General features: G+C 44.0%; 1 long non-coding RNA gene across 1 annotated transcript; it reads right to left on the bottom strand.

The window, feature by feature from the left end:
- Positions 1 to 5,160: 5,160 nt before the first annotated feature.
- Positions 5,161 to 8,369, bottom strand: LOC116973419. Its single transcript, XR_004412056.1, has 2 exons — positions 8,253 to 8,369; positions 5,161 to 5,452 (listed from the first exon to the last, which is right to left on the bottom strand). It is a non-coding gene; the product is annotated as an uncharacterized LOC116973419 (long non-coding RNA).
- Positions 8,370 to 23,755: the final 15,386 nt, after the last annotated feature.

Here is a 23,755-nt window from a genome sequence, read left to right as displayed (position 1 = left end):
TAGGCAGATCCTCAGTAGGCAGCTGTTGCTTTTCATAGTGTCCCATTCCTTTCTGACCCATGTGATCTTTCCGTCTGTGTCATTGGCAACTTTAAAACATGAATTGTCTGTTTGTCCTTCAGCCATTTATAATTTTTCCTACTTCTTTCGCTGTTGCTGGAGGTCGAGCCGTTAGACTAAGTGTGACTCAGAGGTGTCTCTCATTTCAAATCAATCCCTTTGGTTTTATTCCTAATCCCAGGACCCTAAAGAACAAATAAGGGGTCACTGTTAATTGTTCAAGTTTATTCAACCACGGGGAGACTCATTCCAAATATCCGGGATTAGGGAGGCATGTATATAAATCAGTGCAGTGCATTCGCTTATGTTCATGGCTGGTTTTTAACAAGATACTGTAAATACTGGCTGTAGAAGGACTTGTTCGACACACAAAGTCTCTTACTAAGTATCTTTATTAAGTCATTACACACATTGTGCTCTAGCTGTCCGTGGTCATCACTGGGACTAGAGAGCGAGCTAGAGGCGGGGAAGCTACAATTATACAGGAGACAATGGGGAGTGGTTAGTAGTGGTGAGGTCACTATGTTAAAGGAGCATGCACTGATCTACATCCTTCCTCTTGGAAACAAAGCGACCACGGCTCATACGCTAGAGGCAAACCAGAAACAGTTGGAAAACATTATGAAGCAAACTACTCGCACACTCCGTACCGGACAGGCGGCTTGACCAAACGCCCAGAGCGGGTGCGCAACCCGCCTTCCCCTTCCACCGCAGGAGCTACAGGAACGGGGGCAGGGACAGAGATGGGAGAACCGGGAGACAAACTCCCAGGGGAAGGAGGAGAACGGGGTGAAGGAACGGGCACCTCAGCAGGTGAAGAAGGAGAAAGAGGACCGCGTGGGCTGGGCACCATGAGCTGAGAGGGAAGAGTCCGTGGCATGCGAGGAGTGACAGGGGCAGGAGGAGTTGCAGGCGGCGGTGAATGGACTGGCGGCGGTGAAGGGACAGGCGGCGGGGAATGGACAGGCGGCGAATACTGGTCCGCGGGAGGCGGAGCAGGCTCGTTGACAAGCAGCAGGTGCTGGCGTGTCCGACGGTACAAAGTGCCCTCGTAATTAACCAGGTAGGACCGGGGAGAGTCGGCATTGCCAACGACAATGGCCAGCCGGTGATGACCGGAGGTGGACATCATCCGGACAACCTGGCCTGGGAACAGACGGGGAAGCAGTCGGGAAGATTTGTCAAAGGAGCGCTTTTGGATGACCTGTTTCACGATGATGCGCTCCTGGACAGCAGCAGGGCTGCGGACAGCGGGCTTTAGAGATTGCTGAGAAACCGGGAGAGGGGGTCTAGTGGTGCGGGACATGAGGCGCTGGGCAGGCGAACCAAGTGCGGGGTCCCGGGAAATGTTGCGGAGGTTGAGGAGGGCAAGATAGAAGTCCGAATGGGCAAGACGACAATGTTCCAGCAGCTCCTTGGCACTGCGGACAGCGCGCTCCGCAAGGCCGTTGCTCTGCGGGTACTCGGGGCTGCTGGTGATGTGGCGAAAGTTCCATTGGGTGGCAAAGGCGGCGAACTCTGCGCTGGAAAACTGTCCGCCGTTGTCGGATTGGAGAGTCACCGGGGAACCAAAGGTAGAAAAGTGGCGGCGAAGCTTCCCGATGACGGCAGCAGACGTGAGGGAAGGCAGCTGGTCCACCTCGAACCAGCTGGAGTAGGAGTCCACCAGGACCAGGAAGTGTTTGCCACGCCATTCGAAGATGTCAGTGGTGACAGCCATCCACGGCAACTCGGGAGCCGGCTGCTGCATGAGAGGTTGGCGTCGTTGATGAGGCAGTAGGCTGTTGCAGGCAGCACAGGCGGAGACCCTGTCACGAATCTCCTGAATCATGCCCGGCCAGAAAAACTGGGCTTGGGCCTGGGACAAATTGGCCTCCACCCCGGGGTGACCGTTGTGTGCGGTTTGGTAGTAGTGATCACGCAGAGCGTCCGGCACCACGACCTTGTGACCCTTCACCACCACGCCGTTGTGCAGCACCAATTCGTCCCGAACCAGGAAGTAGGGCACGGCACCGGCCGGTAGGGAAGAGCGTCGGTCAGGCCAGCCACGGCGGATGACGCCCGCAAGCTGTTGCACGGCAGGATCAGCGGCAGTGTGTTTGACCAGGGACTGCATCTCCCAGGAAGGAACAATGTTAACATTCAGTACCATCAGGTCAGACGATTCGTATGGATGGCGGGCAATGGAAGGGAGCGGCGCACGGGACAATGTGTCGGCCACGAACATTTCCTTGCCCTTGCGGTACACAATGTTGAACGTGAATCGTTGGAGCTGCAACATCATTCGCTGCAACCGCGAGGAGGCCGCATGGATAGGCTTGTTCAAGATAGAGACCAGTGGCTGGTGGTCAGTTTCAATGTTGAAAGTGTTGCCCAGAATGTAGTCTTTGAATTTGGAGCATGCGAACACCACGGCAAGGAGCTCCTTCTCGATCTGAGCGTAGCGCTGCTCAGCAGGGGTCATGGTGCGAGAGGCATAGGAAACAGGCAGCTGCCGATCGTCCTGGAGCTGCAGGCAGGCAGCACCGAGTCCGAACCGAGATGCATCGCAGGTGAGGACGATTGGCCTGTTCAGGTCAAAGTACGTTAAAGTCGGGGTGCGTGCGAGCTTGGACTTCAGGGCTACGAATGCCGACTGGTGATGCGGTAGCCAGACCCAGGCATTGTCCTTTTTGATTAGCTCCCTCAGGGGAGCACTCAGTTCGCTGAGGTCGGGTATGAACTTACCCAGGTAGTTGACCATGCCCAGAAAGCACTGCAGGCCGGGCACGTCTGTGGGAGCGGGCATTTCGGTGACCGCAGCAGTCTTCTGGGGGTCTGGCTTTAGTCCCCTGGCCGTGAATACGTGGCCTACGTACGTGACTTCCTGAACGCGGAACCGACACTTCTTCGGGTTAAGCTAGAGATTGATCTCACGAGCCCTGTCCAGGACTTGACGGAGGTGCAGGTCGTGCTCAGCGACGTCCCTCCCGTATACCAAAATGTCATCCACAATAATAGCGCACGGCAACCCGGCAAACAGCTGTTCCATGGTCTGCTGGAAAACCTCGCTTGCTGAGTTGATCCCAAAGGGCATGCGGAGAAAACGGAACCTGCCGAAAGGTGTGCTGAAAGTGGTCAGGAAGGATGAACGTTCATCCAGAGGGATCTGCCAAAAAGAGCTCTTGGCATCCAGGACCGAGAAGACTGTGGCTGGACCGACCTGTGCAGCGACGTCCTCCACCGTCCGCATGGGGTAGTGCGGGCGTTGGATAGCAAGGTTCAGGTCCTTCGGGTTGATGCAGATCCTGATCTCGCTCGCATCTTTCTTGGCAGCGACGACCATGGTGGAGACCCACAGGGTGGGTGCGCTCACCTCCTTGAGAATGCCCGTGGAAACCATATCACGAAGTGTGGACTCCACGCGGCCCTTCATGGCAAAAGACACACGGTGGGCCGGTCTAATCACCGGGTCGACCCCCGGGTCAACAACGATCTTATAGGCACAGGGCAGTTTGCCCAGAACGTCATCGAAACGGTCGGGATACTCTATCAGGGGGTCCATGGGGGCCTGCACCAGGTGGATGTCGCGGTGAAAAGAGACCAATCCAAAGTCCTGGCATGCACGGGCGCCCAGCAGGGTGACGTTATCAGTCCAGCAGGAGGAAAGTGAGGGGCCGAGAGGCCTTGAGAACTGCACAGATAACCGTGGCCTTCCCCACGGCGACCAGAACACCTCCCCCATAGGCATGAAGGTGGGAGTCATCGGGAGTCACCCTCTCCCCCGAGCTTATCTGTTTGAAGAGGCGAACAGACATAACGTTGGCAAACGCACCAGTATCGACCTTCGCCGGGAAGGAGTGTCCATTCACAGTAACATGTACGGAGGGATCCGTTATCAAAGCAGGTGCACTCAAAAGCGAAAACACAGCCGGATCACCATGGGAGGAACTCGTATCAGAATCAGGGAGTTCGAGCTGGTACTGGGAACCAGGCGCGCTATCACAGTCCGCAAGATTGTTTAGACTCCTTCTAGGAGCAGGGACAGGTTTCCCACGAGAACGACAGGCTGCAGAAAAATGGTTAAGCTTCCCGCAGGAGTTGCAAGTTTTACCCAGCGCTGGGCAAACGTTGTACTGGTGCGAGGAGAAATTACAATTTTGGCATCGACGAGGGGTGACCTTAGCGGGAGCAGAGGGGGTTAACTGGCGAGGTGGGCTATTGATCCGCCGGCGGCCAACGGTACCGGTGAAGTTGATGTCCTGGGACGCCGGGTGAGATACGGAGCCGACAGCAGAGGCCATACGAGCCGAATGCATGGCATCCTTTAGCGAGAGGTCGGGCTTCATTAGGAGATCTCCGCGCAGCTTAGAGTTTAGGAGACCGTTGACCAGGACGTCCCTGATCAATTCGTCCGTTGTAATCGCTTCAAGGCGGCACCGCCGAGCCATATGTCGCAAAGAGGCAATGAAAGCGTCAATGTGCTCACCGGGAACCTGACGCCTTGTGAAGAACTTGAAACGCTCAATAATGTTATTGGTGGGAATGTCACATAGGGCAGTAAATTTGGTCATGAGACATACCGGGTCATGGCGGTCTTCCGGAGGGACGAACTCGAACGACGCATAATGTTCCATAGCCTCCGGACCAGCCGGGTTGAGGAGTAGGTGAGCCTGTACCACAGGAGTGGCACCAGGATGAGCGATAGCGATGTAGTGTTCATAGCCGCGCTGGAAGACAGTCCAGCGGTGCACGATGTCCGCGTCAAAAACGAGTTTGTCAGGACGACGGCACGAGTTAGCCATAGTAAAATATAAAGGTGGGGAAACAACTGGGAGAAACAAATAATAAAATAAAGCCGATAAACAGGAGACGCAAGTCTACCGCTCTGACACCATGTAGAAGGTCTTGTTCGACACACAAAGTCTCTTACTAAGTATCTTTATTAAGTCATTACACACATTGTGCTCTAGCTGTCCGTGGTCATCACTGGGACTAGAGAGCAAGCTAGAGGCGGGGAAGCTACAATTATACAGGAGACAATGGGGAGTGGTTAGTTGTGGTGAGGTCACTATGTTAAAGGAGCATGCACTGATCTACACTGGCCTTTTTTATTTGTTTGTATGGCTTCCTTTTACCTCCAGTCTTGCAGGAGGACATCCAAGTTCATACTTCCTTTTTCCAGTTTCCAATTATTTTGCAATATGTTAGGTGGATCCAATGAGTAACATTTTCGACCTTCACTGTAGGTAGGTGTAGTCAGTAATACTGGGAAGGGCTCCTTCCACTGTTCTCCCAATTTCCTCCGATCCCAATTTCTTATCAGTTCATGATATCCTGGTTGTAAGGATTCACCGTTATGGTCAGCTGATAGTGGTTTCTGTGTATCTCTGGTTCAGTGGTTTCTGTAAGACTAACAATAATCTGGTCAATTGCTGTGCATATGTAATTAATTCACTCTAAGGTCCTGTCCAGTCTCAGTCAAGGCTTTACTTAAACTCTAAACTACTTACAAGGCAGACCCTTTCAAAATAGGTCACAATAAAGAAAAAAACGTTGAAAAAATTATTCCCAATTCTCATCCAATACATTAATCTGAATTTCACATGGCCAGTGTGTAATTGAGATCTCTCTAGAATTCAATTCAAAAGGTAAGGAATAGGAAGAAATATACTTAAAATACCTAATGCCAGGTTATGTGACGAAGAAAATGGCTCTTTGCTGAGCCATATCCCCTGTTTAATAAAGGTAGAGAAGACAGAGAATATACAGTTAATTTCTACATAGGTAACCAATACATTTTCAAAGAGCAAAGAAAAAGAACACAACTTTGTCCCAGGCTCAATGCCAATACTGCTACAACTTCTTAAAGAGACACTACCTTTTAACACATGAGATTCTACAAAGATTTATCACGTAAATGAGCAACCTCATTCAATGACATCCTATTTCATCTTAATTATATGATTTATTCAACGTTCACCCAGAACAGGTTCCACAAACAAGTAACAGTCCTTAAACTCACTCACTCTACACCCTCTTTTCTGTGCCATTCACTCACAAATTTCCGCACCTCAGATCTCAGATATTCACACACATTAAAGCAATAAAATTCTCACTCAAGAGTAAAACACAGTTATGTACTCCTCAAGGAAATCATGCAAAACCCTTAAATTTGAAACACACAAAAATGAGAAATGTATATTTTAATCTAAGATTTTATCAGGCAAAGGCACTATGTCTTGTGCTGTTGTGTTGCTAACCTTGACCAAAATAGCTTTGGAGAATAATAAAACAGAAGCCATATACTCCTTAAATATAATTTAAGAAAAACAATAAGCTAGTAGACAAGATTCATATATATATATATCGGCTGTATCAGAGGAAATTGGTATTTGTCAGCCAGCCATTCACCAAAAATGTTCATCATTTATTCATAAATACAACACATACTGAAGAACGGTCTCAACCCAAAACACACTCTGACTCTCTCTCTTGAGCACAGGACATTTCATTAAAAGCTTCAAAGTGTAAGCTACTTTCAACATTCTCTTCCCTCCTTATCAATACAAATTTAATATGAAAGTTTCAGTAAGGCATAATTATGTAATAACATTTCTCAGCTCCTCCTGCATCCCCCTTTATTATCCCTGCTAAAATTAATTTCAATTGTCGCAAATGCATTTGTCTTGATTTACATTTTACGCAGAAACCAAATTGAAGCACATTGGTGCTGTTTCTATACAATTCTCAACAATCCTCACAGCATAATTAATTAAATTTACATTCCCTTGTCTGAAAGAGCCGTTGTGTCTACTAGAATCTCTGGTTCTGTGGAGACCAATGTGCAGAATTCGAAATCTGCTGTGTGGGCAATAATGTCAGCGGGGGGCTTCATTTTGGCCACTTGTATGGGCATTGCACTTAATAATGGCCAGTTGGACTGGGAGGGTTAAGGCATGCAGTAGCTGGTGCAGTAGCAAGCGCTGTTTTTGAGTTGCGAAAGTCTTCTTCTTATTGGAGTGAGAGAGTTAGAGAGAATTACTGTTGTGCCCTGGCGGAGACACCAATGTATCCACTGCCAGTAGAAATTAACCAAGGCCAGAAATGGCATTGGTCCGATTCCCTGTCATATACGGTCTTGCCACACTTCACACTTGCCTGATTACTCAGACTTCCCCCTCTCTCTCCACCAGGGAGACGAGCTCTGTTTTTCAAACAGGTCAGAGCCTTTTGTTTCAAGTTTGTTTTTAACTGTACCGACTGTTGGCTGCAACATGTTAAAGTTCTTGGGGCAAAAATGAGCAGCCTCGTTTCTTGTGGGGTATTAAGATACAGTGACTTGAATGCCACCAGCTCGACATCCTGCTTTATCTTTTCAATCTTCTTATTTATCTGCTGTTTCTCTTTCATGGTGCTCTGTGTTGTTTAACTCTCTCACTGTTCTTCCGCATCTCCCTTAAGCCCTCTCCCTTCTTCTTTCTCATCTTCCTTATCAGTTCTTCCTTCTTCTGGGGGTGCCCTTCCATGTGGGCATACTGGAACCCCTTCTTCTTCAAGGGATCTGAGTGTCGTAGATCCTGCTGTTAGTGACCCGGTGGCCAGGGCACGGGGGAGGTAGTCTACACTATTCCCAATTGTTTCTCTCCCTGAATTTGTTCCTTATCCCTCCCTCTCATAAAAACATAGAAACATAGAAATTAAGTGCAGGAGTGGGCCATTCGGCCCTTCGAACATGCACCGCCATTCAATATGATCATGGCTGATCATCCAACTCAGTATCCTGTACCAGCCTTCTCTCCATACCCCCTGATCCCTTTAGCCACAAGGGCCACATCTAAATCCTTCTTAAATATAGCCAATGAACTCTCGCTGTAAACAAAGTCGCCATGTCAGACAAGGGGTCACCGGGGATATTTTCCATCTGTTTCCATTTTTACATACCAATTGTTTAATATTATGTTGGCCAACCATATTCTCTCTCTTTTTTTATACATTATGCAATATTTACATTATCCCTGGATCCAAATAATACATATGCTGTACCGAAGCTCCCACGTACCGCAACTCCAACATGTACCGAAGCACCCACATGTACCGAAGCTCCCACATTCCTCTTATCCCGAGCCTATCCCATTATTGGTCCTATATATCGGCTTAATACTACAGACAGCCTACTTAGTCTGAGTTAACAATCCCAAAAATTGTCTTACCTTGCGTTGTCTGTTCTGAAAGATCTTGGCAGGAACCAGATCACTTCGGACGAAGGACCACAATGTTCCCGGGTACTCTTAGGAGTTCAGACTCAAGGGGTCTGATAGTGCACTTTCTTCCCTATTCGAGACTAGGCCAAACTGTAGCCTTTTACTCAGTCTTCAGCGATTGTTTCCAGCAAGAGCTGCCTACTATGCCAATGTCATTGTCCAAATATTCTTAAACAGACAGAAACGCAAATAAAATCAGTATAAGCAGTAATCTCTTTATTACGCCAGACGGGTGTGGTAAAAACTCTTTCCAGTATGCTGATAACAGACTATACAGAGAAGTCCCACACAAAGGGACACTGATTTCAGGAGATGTATATATACCCCACTATTCGACGATTCAGCAATACGTTATCTATAAAGTTTAGTACAGCCACTTGTTTCTTAAGATTGACAGATCCTTAAGATTGACAGCATCAGAAGATTGACAGGTTCTTCAGACAGAGGATGGGTTAGCCATATATGGTTATATGAGAAGGTTATATTTCTGCAGAACCAGCATTTTGGTTTTTTCTACTTATGACGCACATCATAATCTTGTGGAACAAAGGTTAGTCTGAATTCTCTCCTATTTTTATGTTGTAGAGGAGACATTCGTGAAGTTGTGCTTGTTATCTCGCTTATGTTATTGGAAAGGGAACATCAACAGTCTGCTAGCTTTGTTATTGTACTGAAAGCAAATGTTAGTGCATTTTCACTAGCTTTGCAATTTAATAGAAGATGGTGAAAGCCTGTCTTAGTTTCAGCGGGATCTATTTTGTATCTTTAAATCATTATCACAGATAGCATCCATAATGAGGATCGAATCCGTCTCTAATGCTGTAAGGCAGAAACTCTAGCACTGCGTGACTGTGCTGCACCATGACAATTGTTTAGGACAATGTTTATGTGTACTGGGCACCTAGATTTCTATGAAAATAGTGATATTCAAAAAATTAGGATTTAACACATGGATCACAAAGTGCGATATTTCCTTTCTGTATCCTCTCTGCACTGGCCAATATTTATCTCTCAATGTTACTGAAAGAATATGATCATTATAACTCAGTTGTTTCAAAGGTCCAGGTGTAATATACTTGCTAGCATGACATTTCCATGATATTTATATGTCATTTGCTCGCCTGCAGCCAACAAGTTCTTCAATGGAGTTGTTGCCTTCATAAGTTTCATGTTTTATAAGGTATGGTACATCACAGTGTCCCCTGTAGGCTATCAAGACTCCTCGTGCTTTTCTTTCAACAGATCCAGTAGGCAATTCATGTCAAATGTACCCTTTTAAATATCAACTACTCTCCTCGCAGCAGTTCATAAGTTCATGTTCATAAGTTATAGGAGCAGAATTAGGCCATTTAGCCCATCAAGTCTACTCCACCATTCAATCATGACTGATCTATCTTTCCCTCTCAACCCCATTCTCCTGCCTTCCTCACACAACCCCTGATACCCAGACTATTTAAAAATCTATCAATGTCCGTCTTAAAAATATTTATTGACTTGGCCTCCAAAGCCGGCTGTGGTAATGAATTCCACTGATTCACCAGCCTTTGATTAAAGAAATTCTTCCTCATATTCTTTTATTCTGAGGCTATGGCCTCTAGTCCTAGACTTTGCCACTAGTGGAGACATCTTCTTCACATTCACTCTATCCAGGCCTTTCATTATTCAGTATGTTTCATCGAGGGTGGCCCTCATCCTACTAAACTCCAGTGAGTACAGGCCCAGTGCCTTCAAACGTTCACCATTCTCATAACCCTCCTCTGGACCCTCTCTATCAGCAGTAAATCCTTTGTCAGATATTGGGCCCAAAACTGCTCACAATACTCCAAATGCGGTCTGACCAGCTCCTTATAAAGCCTTTGCATTACATCCCTGTTTTTGTATTCTACCCCTCTCGAGATAAATGGCTGCATTGTATTTGCCTTCCTTACTACCGAATTGACTTGCAAATTAACTTTTTGGGAATCCTGCACCAGCACTCCCAAGTCCCTTTGCACTTCCGATTTCTGAATTCTCAGAATTCACAGCCTGCAAAAGGCCTCCTTTGGCATTAGTTAAAGAGGAGCTACCTGAGCCTTTACTTTTTTAAACACAATGGAAAGGCAAGTCTAAATGTTTAAATAGCTGGACTATCAGATGGTTAAAAGGTATTTGTCCTTGTGCTCCATCTCATTAGGTACATCAGGATTAGGGTGAGGGTGAGGGTGAGGTTAGCGGTGGGATTGTGGGTGAGAGTGGGGGTGAGGATAAGGATGGGGGTTGTAAGTGAGGGTGAGGGTGAGGATAGGTCTGGGGATAAGGATGGAGTTGAGGGTGGGATGGTGGCCATCTACTTGTCTGAATGCTTGCACGCAGAGAAAGCAACAGTAAGCAGGGGAGTGCAGGTTGCAGGACATAATCTGGTCAGTTCTGCCCAATGCCTCATTAGTGAAATCTCCATCACGTGTCACTGAAATAACACCCTCTCTGGTATCGAGAATATTACCTCATGCTAATTTCTTTACCTAATATATGCATTATTGAGATTTGTTTTACTTTTCTGGGATGTAGAAATGATTGAATTATGAATGTATCCAAGTTGGTACTCAGCAAGATCTTTTTTTCTTTTAAATCTATCCAGTGGAAAGACAATTTCTGAGGCATTAAGTGTGACCATTGTTCCATTTGCACTTTGGAAGTGGGATTGATAGCAGCATAGTAGAGACAAGATATAGGATTGTTTATTTGTCATATCTACCGGCAATGAAACAACAAAATTCTTACATGTGGCGGTATAACAGGACAGTAAACAGTAAACAGAATACTCATTGATAACAAATAATAAACATAAAATCAATACATTTTTAACCCCAATATTATTGCAAAAAACCTAAAGTCCTTAGTCCAACCAAAGACACTCCATAGTTCATAGTTGAATGGTTCAGAGTAAAGATTGGTTGCACAGTGCTTCAGAGGTAGAGTATGTGCCCAGACTCCAGGAATATCACTTGTAGAGTCACCAGTTAGCTATCAATGTCAGATGGGGTAAAGGGAATAGATATATGTGTATAATTATTTTTCAACTTCAAATTATTATTACATTATTTGGTTGGTAAAGATTTTGAGGATTTTGAGGATTTTGAGGATTTTGAGGATTTTGAGGATTCTGATATTCTTTATGCACTATCATTTGACCAAGAATCTTTACAGGCTTAAGAAAACAGCATGCCAACTTTGTTAAGTGATTTAATATGAAACAAAAAAACATTTATATTCCACATAGTGTTCTCCCCTTCAGTTACAATATCATTTACAGTAATTAACTGAATACAAACTAGTAGCATTTGAAGTGAAAATAGAGAGGCTATACAGGGTAAAAATAACACCTTCGTATACTTTTTCTTTGATTTGGATTTGTTTGAGTTGTTTTTAAATTACTTTTTTTCGTGAATTTATCATTGTGGAAAATGGAGCTGCTATTATCGTTAGTAAATTGGTATAGTTCATCATTCTAAATCAAAGATTTTCTGTGGTGGTATCTGTCACGTTAAACTCCTTTGATCAATTTCCCATTGACCATTATCTACAGACCTTTGAATGTTTATTGTGCAAAATTAATTAGTATATCAGTCACCGAGAACAAAGGAAAACTTTTTCAGTTTTCACTGCAGAGTATGAAAAGACCCACATAATTACATTTTTTGCAACATCCAGTGATGATTAGAGATTGGTTTGGTACAAGATTCGTTAACGTTGCTTACTGAAAGAAATAATGGAAAATTTAATTAATTTTGCAATTTAGTTTAGTTTAGAGATACAGTGTGGAAACAGGCCTTCGGCTCAACGCGACCACACTGACCATCAATCACCCTTACACTAGTTCTATGTTAACCCACTTTCACATCGTACACACTAGGGACAATTTACAGAAGCCAATTTACCTACTAAACCTGAACGTCTTTGGACCTCAATGACAATTATGTTCAGTTCTAAGCATTGTATTGCATATACAGTTATGAGCATTTTCCTACTAGCAGTATTAGAATTTGGATATGATTAAGAATGAACAAAGAAAAATAATTGGGGCCAGTTATAGTGTTCATGATGTTCCCATTTCTCCCCATCCTTCATCAATGACAATCTCTTATGCGTCTATTCCATTTTGACACCATAACACATTTACCTTTACTTTTCTCCCACAGTTTTGTCATCTTAGCATATAAATGGGGCAAGATACTTTATCACATTTCATAGCTAATATTAATGTTAACTATTAACAAAATTGTCGAAGAGGTAAAGTTCTCTTTATTCTGCACTGCAACATACCATATTTCCATTTACAGCAACAGATACTCTTGCAGGGATTCTCTGATTGAGTTTGTAAATCAGCTTTGGTTTCAATCCCAATAGAAATGAGATTGGTATTTCCCTTGCTTATTTTATTATATTGCATTTGTGCTGCTGTTATTAGAGTGAGATCAGTGGCTGCAAATATGTTTCAACCAAGTACAGCCAAAGTTATATTGTTTAGCTATGAGTGGAGTTCCTCTGCCTGGGCACTGCAATGAATAGGTTCACTTGTCAATAGACTATAGACAATAGACAATAGGTATAGGAGTATGTCATTCGGCCCTTCGAGCCAGCACTGCCATTCATTATATTCACGGCTGATCATCCATAATAAGAACCCCGTTCCTGCCTTCTCATCATATCCCCTGACCGCTGTCTTTATGAGCACTAACTCTCTCTCTTGAAAGCAACCAGAGAATTGGCCTCCACTGCCTTCTGAAGCAGAGAATTCCACAGATTCACAAACCTTTGTGTGAAAAAGTTTTTTCTCATCTCCGTTCTAAATGGCTTACCCCATATTCTTAAACTTTGGCCTCTGGTTCTGGACTCCCCCACCATCGGGAACATGATTCCTGCCTCTAGCATGTCCAAACCTTTAACAACCTTATATGTTTCAATAAGATACCCTCTCATCCTTCCAAATGCCAGAATATACAAGCCCAGCCGCTCCATTCTATCAATAATTTGACAGTCCTGTCATCCCAGGAATTAACCTCGTGAACCTATGCTGTACTCCCTTAATAGCAAGAATATCCTTCTTCAAATTTGGAAACCAAAACTGCACACAATACTCCAAATATGGTTTCACTAGGGCCCTGTATAATTGCAGAAGGACCTCTTTGCTCCTATACTCCTCTTGTTATAAAGGCCAACATGCCATTCGCTTTCTTCACTGCCTGCTGTACCTGCATGCTTACGTTCAGTGACTGATGAGCACGGACCCCCAGATCTCATTGAACGTCCCCTTTTCCCAACTTGACACCATTCAGATAATAATCTGCCTTACTTTCTTTGCCGCCAAAGTGGATAACCTCACATTTATCCACTTTAAACTGCATCTGCCATGCATCTGCCCACACACCCAACCCGACAAGACACCCTGCATCTTCATAGCCTCCTCCTCACAGTTCGCACTGCCACCCAGCTTTGTGCCATATGCAAATTTGCTAATGTTACTTTTAATCCCATCATCTAAATCATTAATGTATATTGTAAATAGCTGCGGTCCCAGCACCGAGCCTTGCGCTACCCCACAAGTCACCGCCTGCCATTCTGAAAGGGACTCTTTTATCCCTACTCTTTATTTTCTATCTGCCAACCAATTTTCTATCCATGTCAGTACCCTACCGCCAATACGATGTGCTCTGATTTTGCCCACTAATCTCCTTTGTGGGGCCTTATCAAATGCTTTTATAAAAGGACTGGACAAGCTAGATGCAGGAAAAATGTTCTAAATGTTGGGCGAGTCCAGAGCCAGGCGCCACAGTCTTAGAATAAAGCAGAGGTCATTTAAGGCTGAGGTGAGAAAACTTTTTCACCCAGAGAGTTGTGAATTTATGGAATTCCCTGCCACAGAGGGCAGTGGAGGCCAAGTCACTGGATGGATTTAAGAGAGAGTTAGATAGAGCTCTAGGGGCTAGTGGAGTCAAGGGATATAGGGAGAAGGCAGGCACGGTTTATTGATAGGGACGTTCAGCCATGATCACAATAAATGGCGGTGCTGGCTCGAAGGGCCGAATGGCCTCCTCCTGCAATTATTTTCTATGTTTCTATGTTTCTATGCTTTCTGAAAGTCCAGGTAGACTACATTCACTGGCTCTCCCTTGTCTATTTTCCTAGTTACATCCTCAAAAAATTCCAGAACATTAGTTAAACATGATTTCCTCTTCATAAATCCATGCTGACTCGGATCGATCCTGTTACTGCTATCCAAATGTGATGCTATTTCATCTTTTATAATTGATTCCAGCATCTTCCCCACCACCGATGTCAGGCTAACTGGTCTATAATTCCCTGTTTTACTTCGGAGTCACGTGAGTGACTACGTGAAGAACCCCGCCAGGACGCATGCGTGTCATATTGCTACACGCATTGTGAAACGTCAGGCGGGGTGGAACGACGTTCCCCCGCAGCGGCAGTTTTAAAAAAGCCGGAATCAGCAGGTAAGAGTTACTCTGCGGTCTTTTTGTGTGTTTCCTATACCAACTTACAGGTGGGAAGCATGGACAAGTCTAAGAAAGCAACAAGGGCTACGACAAAGCTGGTGGGGGAGGACCGCGGAGTAGCGGGCAGCCAGCAGCGGCCAGCGGCACTTGAATCACCGATAATGGGATCAGCTGTGCCCGATGTCGCCTCCGCACCGGCCAGATCCACTCCGCGGCCGGGCGGTAAGGCAAGACAGAAAACTAACAAAGTCGTGGACTCAGATGAGTCCGACTTTGAGCAACCGCGGGCGGCCAGCGACCGTGAGCGCTGGAGCCGGATGGAGCGGTGTGTGGAGCATTTGCTCCAACGTGACAGGCTCCGGGAGATGGAGTCGAGTCACTGTGGGCTCTATGGAAAACCCACAGCAGCACCTCTTGTAGGGCTGCACAGTGCTTCTCCCTCATCAGAGGGAAGCACTGGGGGTCAGTACTGGGCTGATCCTGAAGAGGGGTTCGCAGAAGAAAAATCAAGTGTGCAGGGGATGCAGGAACGAGAAAATCTGCTGGACATGGTGTCCAACTTCATACAGCCAGACCAGAGTGGCCAAAACCTGGAGCAAAAGCTTGCTGCCAGTATAGACTATATGTCTTTTAACCAGCTACAAGAACAGGCTGTATTGGACACCATGTCAAGACACCTGGCACCGGGCAACTGTATATCCCTGAATGTTCCAGTAGTCAATACTTGTATATGGAAACATATTGGAATAGGAGTTAGAGGCATGGATGTCAAACTACAAAAGGTATTAAAACTCCTAACAGCAGGGATAACAGCATTCACCCGCACAGTGGATGAGAAGGACATCTCCCTTGACCAACAGGATGCACTGGCATTGCTTTGCAACACTCAATATGAGATAAACAGCATCAGGAAGAATGCCATCCGACCCACTTTAAATCCGAAATTTGCAGGTCTGTGCAAACCTGGGAACATAAAACCACCAATTACTATTTGGAGGTAACCTATTGAAGCAAGTCAAGGAGCTCGATGAGGAAGCAAAAACCCTGGGACATAAAAGGGACTTCATCAAAAACCCACTACAGCCACAGACAGCATCCCTATGCACCCACCAGTAGAACAAGACCGACTGGTGAAAGCTCGAAGGTCCGGTACACCAAACATGAGTCTTTTTTAGGCCATGGACCAGGCCGGCCTTCTTGGAAGATACGCGAACCTCCAACATCAACCAAACCACAAATCCAGACAGGTAACTATGGAGGTAGGTGGGTCTGGTTCCCTACAAAATACAGGGAGCATGGAGGTTAGGGGGAGATTACACTCCTTTCTGGATGCATGGAGCATGTTAACTACCGATACTTATATTTTAAGCAGTATCCAGGGATATACAATAGAATTTATACACAAGTGCAGCCCTCCAGTTCAACATATACCGAACCGAATGTTCGTACTTTCTGGTAAAGAGAAATCAGAAGCGCATGCTGAACTGGAGCGGCTTTACGCAAAAGGTGTAATTGAAAAATCCCAACACGAACCGCTAGAATTCGTGTCCAATATATTTACCAAAAACAAAAAAGATGGTGGTTGTCGCATCATCATAGATCTGACCAAATTGAATACATCCGGTAGGCGGCGCGACTCTCGCCTGCAGCGGCCTCTGCAGTCCGTCTGCGTTTTTATTATTTTATGTCTATGTTTTTATGTAGTTTTTGTTATTTTTGTTGGGGTATGTGTGTGGGGGGGTGGGGGTGGTGTGGGGGGGTTGGGGGTAACTTTTAAATCTCTCCCTGCACGGGAGACCAGACCTTTTCTTTGTCGGGTCTCCGTTGTCGTTGGGGCTGCAACGAGGAGCAGCCTCCAACAGGAAGACCGGGGGCTCTGGTGCCGACTACTCACCTCACCGTCGCGGAGCTGGCCGAGTCCAGAGCGGGTGGAGCTGTGGTGGACGCTGCTGCGACCCGACCCCCGGAGATTCGGTGGCTGCAACTGCGGGTTTGGCGGACGGTAACACCGGGAGCCCGCGGGTCCCTGGAGGGAGACCGCTTTTCGGGGCTTCCGCAGTGGCGACTTCTCCCACCCGAGTTGCGGGGCTGAAGAGCTCCTGGAGCGGGGCCTTACAGCACCGCCCCGCGCGGCTTGGAATGGCGGCGGGTCTCTGCGAGCGCACGCCGGGGGCTCTAACACCAAGACCCGGTGTGCGACCTTGCATCACCTGGCGTGGCTTTAATGGCCACGGGACAATCGCCATCGCCCGCCGGGGGCTTTGACTTTGACTCTGACATGGGGGGGGGGAGAGTGCAGTGGAGAGAGAAGTTTTTTTGGCCTTCCATCACAGCAATGTGATGGATGTTTATGTAAATTATGTTGTGTCTTGGGTCTATTTGTTTGTAATGTATGGCTGCAGAAACGGTATTTCGTTTGGACCTCAAGGGGTCCAAATGACAATAAATTGAATTGTATTGTATTGTATTGTATTGTATTTGTACAATATATTCATTTTAAAATGGAAACCTTTGTTACTGCTAAACAATTCATTTCCAAAGGTTACTTCATGGCTAGCATCGATTTAAAAGATGCTTACTATTCAGTGCCTATACGAGGTGACCACAGATGTTTCTTAAAATTCAACTGGATGGGACAGCACTGGCAGTATAGAGCGCTGCCAAATGGTTTAACATCAGCCCCAGACTGTTCACAAAAATGTTTATGGAAACGAAAACACATGGTCATGGCATATCTAGATGACATACTTATTGTGGGCAAAACTTTGGAATTGGCCAAACAAACTGAAACAGCCACATAACAGTTATTTGAACAACTGGGGTTTATTATCCATCCAGTTAAATCTAAATTAACGCCTTCCACTACAATGGACTATTTGGGGTTCACCATTGACTCAGTTCACATGTCGGTGACTTTGCCAAAGGGAAAGACTATAGACTTAATAGAGGCTTGCAATAACCTCATTGACATCAGTTAACCATCCATCTGGTAGCAAAAGTCATGCAAATTTAATGAAAACACCAAATGGATGTTGAATAAAAAAGTATTTGCTGATATTACAGCACGATATGGAACACCAGATTTCGATCTATTCGCATCCAGGCTTAATCACCAGTTATCAAATTATGTTTCGTGGGAACCAGACCCTGGGCCAGCGGCGACAGATGCATTTTCGCTGCATTGGGGGAAATTGTTTATTTATGCATTCCCTCCTTTCTGCCTCATCAGTCAGGTATTAAGGAAAATACAGCAGGACTCTGCGTCTGGTATTTTGGTAGTACCCGATTGGCCTACTCAACCATGGTTCCCAGTGATACTGAACATGGTATTAGAAGCATGTATCACCATCCCGAATAGACCAGACTTTTTGGTTCATCCCGTAACAAGGGATAGCCACCCATGCCATAACTATTTGAATTTATTAATTTGTAGAGTTTTAAAATACGTCTACTACAGCTGTGACTGACGGACCGAACAGTGAACATGATTTCGGCGGCCCAAAGACAGTCCACCAAAAAACAGTATCTGGTCTATATCAGGAAGTGGGAGATGTATTGTAACAAAAACAGCATCACCTACAGAGATATGAACATCCCGTCTGTTCTGGAATACCTGGCAGGCCTCCATTATGATGAGGGGCTCAGTTATAGTGCCATCAACTGCGTCAGAACTGCCTTATCAACTTATCTATGGCAAGGAACAGAGCGTCACTCTGTTGGGACTCACCCACTGGTAACAAAACTTATGAGGGGAATTTTTAATACCAATCCCCCAAGAACCAGGTACTCCCAAATATGGGATGTGAGTATTGTCCTGAAGATGCTCAGGAATTGGTCTCCAGCAACAGCTCTGTCCCTAGATAGACTGACATTACAAACAGTCATGCTAATGGCATTGGTCACGGCACAAAGGGTACAGTCATTACATAAATTAAGACTGGACAACATGACTTCTTCATCTGAAAATATTACGTTTCATATTTATGAATTAGTAAAGCAGAACAGACAGAGATCAGCGGGCCTCAATATAAAATTTAGGTCTTACCCAACAGATGATCGTCTCTGTATAGTAAGACATTTGTCGTTATACATGGAGAGAACGAAAATTATCAGAGGCAATGAGATGGCACTTTTAGTCAGCCATAAGCAACCACACAAAAGAGTGACGGTCCAGACCATCTCAAGATGGCTGAAACAGGTTCTAACACAGGCTGGGGTGGATACTAATATTTTTAAATCTCATTCCACCAGGGCTGCAGCTACATCGGCAGCTATGCAGTTGGATGTACCAATGGACCAAATCCTCAAGGCAGCAGGATGGTCAGGGGAAAAAACATTCCAACTATTTTATCATAAACCAGTCATGAAACCTGGAACGTTTGCAGAAACAATTTTAAATTCTGTAATTTAATTTACCCCATAAATAGGGGTTATAATTAGTGTTAATAAATTTCATGGATTTTAATGTCGGATTCATGTCTAAATTATGTTGACACAATTCCTCCTACAGTCATTAAGGCAGATGTGATGCATGGACTCGTTTCCGCGGCATGAAATCACAGAGCTTTGAAATCTTCACGTAGTCACTCACGTGACTCCGAAGTAAAATAGTAAGATTAAACGAGAACTTACCAGTTCGAAGTTTGATCATTATTTTATGAGGAGTACATTGAGGGAATACGTGCCCTCCGCTCCCACCCATGATCATATACTCAACTGGTATTTCTTTCTCTAATCTTACTATGTTTAAGTCATTACAGTTATCTGTGATTTCACACCGCTGCTTTGAAGAATGACACGCATGCGTCCTGGCTGGGTTCTTCACGTATTCCCTCAACGTATTCCTCATAAAATAATGATCAAACTTCGAACTGGTAAGTTCTCGTTTAATCTTACTATTTTCTCTCTCCCACCTTCCTAAAAAGTGGGATAAAATTAGGTCTCTCATTAGTCCTCTCATGTTTACAGTTCTCCCTTTTGGCGAACCAGTATTAAGGGTAGGTTTACCACCAAGCTAACCTTTCCTGTGTGGTGGCATGAAACTTTCAATGTTATGCATCACTATCCAAAGAGCTTTGGGATATTTCATTCGCAATGCAGCTACTAGTCATGATTCTCCACACTGGCCTTCTTCGGTAGGTAGGGAATTGTTGATTGCTTATGAGAGAGCTCTTAAAATATTACAGGGAAAACTTCTGAAGTCAACAGTCTTAACTTTTCATCAACAAGTGTTGAGAAATGTGGGGACATGGTTCTACAAGGATTATAAATGAAAATACATAGTTCAACATAAATTGAAGCAACAAACAATGTCAGCCAAATTAAATGTGCAAGGGAGGATCAACAGTCAATGAAGGAACTTGAAGCACACAAAGCTCTTGTGTGATGGAACTTCATCCGGAGATGTAGCTCATGGCGTGGGTATAAGGAAGGTTTCAGCTATCTCCTTTGGGCATCGGTTTTGTGCGTTATATAAAGACGCAGATGGCGGGTGGTGGCAGGTTATTTCAGATGCTACATATTCCTTTCGCTATTAGAAAGGAGTGCATAACTCCAAAAGTAGAGACTTCAGACTCTGTAAATGGCTCGATTGTAATCACGTATCGTCTTTAAGCTGACTGGATAGCAAGCAACAAAAGCTTTTCACTGTACCTCGATACACGTGACAATAAACTAAACTGTTCCTTGTCTTTCATGAGCTAAGGATTCCAATGGTTTGGTAAAAATCTTACATATTTTAAGGAAATACATCCATATCCCTCCATTCCCTGCATATCCATGTTCCTAACTAAAAGCCCGTTAATTGCAAAGCACATGTAGCACACAACACAACACAATTTCAGACATTTTGGTGCTTATGTTTTATAACAGTACAAATATTGCAATAAGGCTGTAAGTTGGGGAGAAGGATCCAGGACAGTTCTGGATCCTTCAAATACAGCTCCTGATGCATCAATTGGGTTGAGCTCTGAATAAACTGTCTTCCCATAAATGGATTGACTGCAGTGTTAATTTTTGAGCAGCTCCAATATAGGTCATGCCAAACTCTGGCACTCACGTTCAGTTCTTTCCTTATGATTTTACTTTAGCAAAGTATGCATTTAAACCTCATCTTTCAATTCATTCACACCCACATAGGATTTCAGGCATATAATAATAACTGCCGCACGATGATGCAGAACTAGTATGTGATTGCCACTGTACATGCTCTTTCAATTTAAGTGATAAGATTGCTTTCCAAAATCCATCTAATACGAAGAGGATTTAAATGGCACAAGTCAAATGGCACGACCTTTTGACTCCCTCCAAGGACGTCACCTGACATACCTTAACAGCACTGAAAGGAGTGAGGAAAATTGAAGGCACATGACTACATCAAGCTCAGGATGAGTACAGTTTCCTTCCCACATTTGGTTCTCCATCTCACATTGCATATTTCAGTGCAAATATTTGTTTACATGGGAGCTATCATTATTATAATTGCAGAGGAGAGTGGATTCCTAGCAACATTCACAGCCACAGAGGAGGCTGTTCATAGATCCTGCCACCACTATCTGAAATTCTTGCACCAGGACGAAATTAGCAGTACTGATAGAGGAAGGCTAGATGAGTAACAGTGAATTTATAAGGAAACACAACTGATGATGTCCAATGAGTTGCACTTCTATGCTTTTGAAAACACAGAAGTACTGGTAAATGGTTATTAACCTCAGGGAGAAAATATCCACATATTGAAATAGAAGTGCACACTGCAATCTACCTAGCTATTTCACTGTCTCAATAACAACATAACACAGTGGTCAAAATTCACATAAGAAGTGGTCACAAAAACATATCTGTAATGAGGTGCAGAAATCCCAAAATTGCCATCAACAATTTAGCACATTCTGCCGGTTACACTGGTAATCTTTTTGAGATTGAAATTAACAAGGAAATCAATGAAGCAATGTGAATTTGAATTAACTCCCTGAAAATGCCTCACCTGAAAATTTTGCATCAGGTTCCTGAAACACCAACATATGACTTCCCCAGTGAATACAAATTTAAGGGGATAGCTCTGAGAACCCAGGTAGCAGATAGTAAAAACTTGTTAATTTTAAAAATAACGCTTTTAATTATTTCCAATCAATTTTTATTGAAAAAAATCTAAACATTTTTCAAAGATATTTTAAAATCTTCCCAGTGTATATTTTGTAACTGTTCTTAAACAATTTTTTAACGTTTTTTTTTAACTCAAACTTTTTTGTAAATTTGTGCATTTTAACATCATGTGCTCCTCTCAAAACTTCGATTTGGTCCAGTTTATTTTCTCTTAAGCAGATTTTGCTTCTGATTTTGTGAAAAAGGAGTTTGCTGAATTCTATATCCATTTAACAGGGGTATAATTTTATCCTGTCAGATTTTTTCAAAGTACACCATGAATGGGATATGTATTGCCAGGGTGAATTATTAGCTGTCATTTGATTCCTAATATTGGCATGGGCACTGGGGATATTAAAAATTAAAGATACATATTTCCATTTACATACACTGCACACATTATTTTTCACCTCCAATAATATCGATGCATCTTTGAAACAAAAAAATATGTTAATAACAGACTGGAGAAATGTACAAAGGGATATTAAAGCCTTTTATCATCTAGTTCACTTTGATAAGAGAATTGGTAATGAAACCCACTCTTGAGTAAATCAATGGAGACTAGCGTGCCCAAAAGGAATTTTGAAAAGCTGAATTATATATGGTTGCTCGTACAAATATATTTATTAAATCCCCAAATAACTGCGCAAACAGTAATAGTGAAACCGAATTAATTCACTTTACTGTGGACATTTTTCAAATACCTAGGCCACCTCTGACATCTGAACCACTGTCTATGGTAAATCACATTTGACATTGTCTATTCAATAATTCCTGCACCTTCCCAACTTTTCTCAGTGATCCATGAAAGACAATGGCTAGATTTTGCTGAGTTCTGCATACAGATCTGCAGAGCATGGCTTGCTATTTCTCTGGCTTTGTGCTGAGAAACTTGGGGCAGACTTGAATGCAATATTCAGAAATGACTGAGGTTAAAAACAATTACTTAAAGGATTCAAAACTTAACATTTGTTAATGTTGTCAATTAAGTAAAATAGAAAAACAAAGAGATACGAAGAAAAGCATACAAACATTTCTGTTAACCAATGTTTTAATTTTTTTAAATACACAAAGTGGAGGATTTACTCAGCGGGTCAGGCGGCATCTCTGAAGAACATGGATAGGTGACTTTTTAAGGAAATAGAGGCATTGATGAGCTTTCTTCATCATTGTTTCAATGTGCTGGGCCCTGGACAGATCTTCAGTGATACACACATCCAGGAACTTGAATCTGTTGATCCTCTACACCACCTTCCTCTTGACGAAGACAGGTTCATGGATCCCTAGCTTTCCCCTCTTGAAGTCAACAATTAGTCCTTGGTCTTGCCAATAATGAGAACAAGATTGTTGTGTTAGCCACATTCATTTGGATTATTAATCTCTCTTCTGTACTATGACTCATCATTACCCATTATTTATCCAACAACAATGATATAGTTGGTAAATTTAAAAAAGTAATTGAAGCTATGTCATGGGTAGAGAGTGGAGCTGGCAGTTGAGAACACAGTGTTGAAGTGCACCTGTGTTGATGGTTATCAAGGAGGTTATCAAGGGTTTTCATCAATTCCTACTGATTGTGGTCTGTCAATGGAAATCCAATTCCAAATGGACGAGCAGAGATCCAGTTCTCTGAGTTTAATGATAATTTTTGAGGTGCATGGTTCCTTGAAATTGGCCATTCAGGTTGACAGGGTGGTGAAGGGTTTTGGCATACTTGCATTCATTGGGAAAGGTATTAAGTACAAAGGTTGACGAATACAGGTGTAGAAGTCATTGGTGAGATCATGCTTGGAATACAGGGTGTTGTTCTGGTTGCGTAAC

This window comes from Amblyraja radiata, chromosome 1, assembly GCF_010909765.2.
Source record: "Amblyraja radiata isolate CabotCenter1 chromosome 1, sAmbRad1.1.pri, whole genome shotgun sequence".
NCBI lineage: Eukaryota > Metazoa > Chordata > Chondrichthyes > Rajiformes > Rajidae > Amblyraja > Amblyraja radiata.
The sequence above is the reverse complement of the archived record's forward strand: the minus strand, read 5'-3'. Positions and strand labels throughout refer to the sequence as shown.